Source organism: Conger conger, chromosome 3 (genome assembly GCF_963514075.1).
Source record: "Conger conger chromosome 3, fConCon1.1, whole genome shotgun sequence".
Taxonomy (NCBI): domain Eukaryota; kingdom Metazoa; phylum Chordata; class Actinopteri; order Anguilliformes; family Congridae; genus Conger; species Conger conger.
Genome location: NC_083762.1, coordinates 44,241,742 through 44,247,068, shown reverse-complemented (window position 1 = coordinate 44,247,068; position 5,327 = coordinate 44,241,742).

The window sequence follows — 5,327 nt, the reverse complement described above, 5'->3', positions numbered from 1 at the left end:
TGCACCCAGAACAGCAAAGCAATCGGCTGATCTTTTTTCCAATGTGACATAGAAAACAGGGTTGAGGGTGTGGGTGTGTTTGCTGTTTTGGTAAATCCACAGTTATGTTCCTCATTGATTTCCAATAGCTGAGCCGTTCACCGCATCTTTACTGCCACTTCTGATGCAGTCAATATGCAGGAAATATTTATTCAGGGTTTGAGATATTATGCAAAGAACCTGCCCTGCCACGGATGCGCTTTAAATCGCCAGACCGTTTAAAAAGAGGGGTCAGAGGTTAAATGAGCGGAATATCGTTGCGAAATAGGACATACAAAACAACCACCCGTCTCCCTGAGGTGTTTTCAATGTCACCTCTTCATAATTGAAAAGCAAAAAAACAGAGGGGGGGTTCTTACAGAAAAAAAAACAAAAGGGGACAAATATAATATAAGGTATCTGTTCAGTGTTTTCTATCAATACTGTTTCCAACACAGTGTATTCAGACCAAAAGGGTCAAGTCCAATAAGTAATGAGAAATTCGGCCTGTGAGTGTCTGTCCTTGAGAGTCAGTTTTAAGGGCATGTGTGTGGTTTCAAAATGACTTTTGTACTGAAGGGCAGACACCTCTCATATATGAAAGACAGTGTGCTAATAATGGTTCAGGAACTAGTCTTATAACCTGAAGGTTGCAGGTTTCATTCCCAAGTAGGCCACTGTTCTTGTACCCTTGAGCAAGGTACTGAACTCGAACTGTACATTGTACAAATATAGTACCGCAGTTTGTATCCAGCTGTACAAATGGATACCATTTAAAAAAAAAGAAATCTGATAAAGTTGTGACTCCCATGCACTGTACCTGTGGATACATTTTCTTTTTAATTGATCGTCATCATTTTGTACAATGTTTTCGTGAAAATACAGGTTTTAGTGCAAGGATAGACTTGTGGACTGATGGACTGGCGACCTGTCCAGGGTGTATTCCTGCCTTTCGCCTAATGTATGCTGGGATAGGCCCAAAATGTGGGACAGAATGTTTCTGCATTTTACAAGCGGACAAGTCTCTTCTGAGAGACCCTTGTGAGAGTAGAAAGTTAGATCCAAACTGGATGAAGTGATTCCCATGTCTTTCTGGCTTTAAAATGGGTCTGACCGGTTGCATAAAACATCTTAAGTTTTTCCCTTAACTCTGAACTTAAGGGTTGATTGCCCCTTAGCTAAGATAATTACCTGGTGTTGCATGTGAACTCTTAGACATTTTTCTTAGGTAAGGGAAGCAGTTAAATGCCTTGCTGCAGTGGTTGACATTTTGCTGTAGCGAAATTTGGTTACGATCATTGACTGTAGGCTATACAGTTACATAAGCTATGTCTACTCCATTCGCCAAGTTTTTAACCCCTAACCTACAGTAGCCTAGCTATATTTTACTTTATTTTGCGAAAATGGAAAATATGGAAGACAAAAAAAGGAAACCAAATTGGACGGAGGAGGAGAAGTTAAAGAACTATGGGAAAATAAAAGCAATGTTAAAAAGCAGAACCTGTTAAAGAACATTAAAGGCCTTGCCAGGGCCATGGGTCTCCACATGGAGGGAAGGAGTTAAATAATGAAAATAGTAAGATGGACGAGGGTCTTTGTGCCCGCAGTGTAATGCCTATGGCATGAGAGGCAAGCTAATCTAGAGGACAAAATAATAACAAGAACAACTTAATGCACTGTAATGATGCTCCTGTCTGTCCTCCATGCTGAGTGGTTAGATATTAGTGGGAGTGGTGCTTTTCATTTACAAATCTTTGAACAGGCCAACCTGATATTGACTAGAAAGCATACATTTGTTTTAAAACCTCTAGTGATGTTGTGTTTGAGTAATACTGAGAGTGGAGCTTCCTCAACCCTACGAGGGTGGCACCGTCATATGCTGTCAATCACTGACCCCTGTGAACCAATCCGAAGACTTTGCTGAGTGTTATGATTGGTTCAGTTCAGTCTGCCATTGATAGCACGTGGCAACTATCAATGCACCACCCATTTTGACATTCTCATTTTCGACATTCCCATCATTTCTTCTGAGAAAGCTTGTTTTCAATCTGATGCTTGGATCTTGCTTTTGTAAACTGTAAAGGAAATGGAGGATGAGAAATACCAGTGCAGGGAGAATGCTGGAGCAAAACTACGATTTGTGCTTTACAATTGTAATTCGATTCAAATGAGTGCATTCTTAATGTTTGATGACCTTTTATCAAATATATTACTGCCAATCAACTTTGTCTTGTGACATTTAAAGACCAAGTAGCTTACAATTAATAGGCAAGAATCAACTGCTCAGAACCTATCGCCTAGTACAAGACGTCTCTGCAAGCTCTTGTATAAATCCTAAATTTGATTTTAATTCCCCTCCGAAGGAGATTGAACCAATAGAACGGCATGATGACTCTGATAATGACGCCAATATCAGCATCCCATGGTGAAGTCTAATATCCATAAAGAAACCTGGCCATGCAAATTGCTTCTGTGATACCATCTTATCATACAAATCACATTATATATAAGCAGTCTTTAAGGTTCTGTCAATTCAGATCGACAGGGGAGCTCTTTACAGCTAAGTAATGCATTGCTTATTAAAGAAAGAAACATTTTTGGATTATATTTTTTATTGCAGGACGGACAAAACAATGGAATTGGGAGCAGACGTACGGAGGTGGCATTACGTGGCTCTTTTAAGACTGGGGGAATTGTGAAGTGCTTGCCCCTAAAGGCAATAAGAGGAACAGTGACAAGCTGGGTTGCACTTGTCTATTTTACTTATTTGGAGCCTCTGTTTCATATTCCACCCAAATAGCCGGGTTATTTTCCTCCAGGGTTCAGGAGGCCACGCTGTTTCATTTCTGCAGAAAATTGTTTCTCAGGATTTCAATCTCGGGCTGGTAGATATGACAAAACACAATATCAAGAACACTTATGTTTTTTATCTGCCATATTTTCAGGGTATAAATAAAAGATCAGTATAAATTTCAGTCAAGTGCCCCAGAATGCTCATGTGAGAGATGGATGTGAAAAGAACTATGGACCTTGGGATTGCCCTGTTGTGCATTTTCATACTGGATTCAGAATTACTACTGTGCAAGGCCACGTATGCCATTTGTCATCCCTGGAAATCAATTAGCATCTCGCTGATAAAACTAAGCAGATGAAATTCCTCTCCTGTCCAGGCAAACTGTGACTTTAGGTCCTTGGAAGGCTTTTTAAAAATCCGTCCCATACATCCGCGAGTGCGTTTTCGATGAGATCCGTTAACGTCAGTGCGAATGACAGATTGGAGCTTTCTAGAAATTGTGGGCCCCTTTCTTTGAGCAGGACATGCCGACTAGTCACGATGATTGATCAATGTCAAAGGATATTCCACATTTGTTTGAGCATATTAAACACATACACAGTAAACATTCAATTTCTGAAAATAATATGAGGGTAAATATTACATGTTTCTGGGACATGGGTGGCAGCAGAGAAATGATGAATCTTTCTAAGTTTCATGCAAATCCTGTAGAGCAAATTTGAGTGTGTATATTGTATGAAACCAGGTTATTTATTAAAAAAACAATTTCAAAGAGCAGGAGATGGATTTGATGAAGACTATATCATTTCTCTGTAAGATGTATTGCCTTAAATTTGTATGTAATCTCACTCCATCTGTTCCTTCAGTGAAAAACTCTATAAAGATGCTTTTGTATTGGGGAAACAAGAATGGCTGTCTGAAAGGAAACAAAAAAGTTCACAAAAAATTGTATTTCAAAACTGCTCCAATTATTATTTTTCTTGATAGCACAGTACCCCGTGTCAAAAAAGATAAATGTCATTTGACAAAATGGCGTAATGCTGACAACAAGCAACATCCCTACAGAATAAATGATTGAATGCGCACCTTTACAACTTTAGATATTTAACATGCACCTTAGAGAGTGAATAGCGATGCACGCGCCTGATTGACAATACAATCAACCAAAAGACTCAAACGTTACCCTCTTAGCCACATTTTCTTCCCCTTTTCCACACTCCTCAGAGGTCAAACTGCAACAGAGCGTGGTGCAATTGAGCCAGTTACTGTTCACGTCACATTGATGCATTACAGAGTACAGGGGGTCATGTCTGTGTAAACATACATTATCAAATCCCAGAGAAACATATCGGAGGGTGACCCCTCCGGCTGCAGGCTGCGAACGGAGAGAGAACGGTGGAACGAAAGCGCTGGGGCAGGCGGGGATGACACTCTTTTTTTTGCAAATGAAGAGGGCCAAGCAATCAAGACTGGCCAGGGGTTGCATGTTAGCGCCATTATCTAACACTGTCCGAAATGATCAATGAGCTAAAATAAAATGATCACAAGCTAAAACAGGCCGGCTAATGAAAATGGAATGTGCTTTAACGCGTCCATTTTTTTGCCGTCCCCTGGTGACACGGCCAGATAGGACACTGACAGGGTGGCGGGTGGGAGATAAATCAGCCTGCTAACATGTCTATTACCTCATTTCAACACAGGACAGCCTTTCACTGAGGAGTAAAAGGTTCGCTCATCCATACGGGCCAGTGACAATGAGGACTGACCTGCAATTAAAGTTCACTAATGTGTATACAGCCGACAGGCACCGGGCTATCAGGATATCAAATGTCCGTAAATATTTATAAGAGCCTCTGCCCAAATTTCCTCCGAAAGCTTATGAAAAGGAGGTTTTCTGATTATAAAATTTTTTTATATTATGGTTTGTTGAGCGTTTAGGGGCGCCTGCTTGCATGCATGCATGAAGAGGCAGCCATTTTCGTCGCCTCATCTTCAGCAGTCGGGTTTGTTAATTGAGAGGCAACGGCTCTCTTAAACGACCCTCCATCTGCATGGGCCTCTTCTGCGCTCCACACTTAGCCTGTAAATATGGCTTCCCCCTCGCACTAAAGCCCCCTCCTGCTTTTATTTACACAACAGCCCACTCAATTCATCCACCTGGTCTCTGGGGGGAGGGGGGGGGGGGGGGGGGGGTTAACAAGAAACATTTGCCATTGGGGTGTTGGTCCCAAAATGAGCTTCCCTCATAAGGACCCAAGTGCTTATATAAGAGAGCGTTTTCTGGAATGGGAAAGGTGACTAGGGTTTTGCCAAATCAAGAGCCAATGGAAAATGAAAGGTGAGAGGCTGTTAAATGGGGTCTTGGCATTGACCTGTGTTTATACACTGCAATGTCAATGCACTCAAATGTAGTTATTATACCTCCAAAATTATAAATATCATCTAATATTTTATCATTGAAAAATGAAAGAGAAAACATGGGTATCAGTGACACAAATCACAATGAATAGCTAAA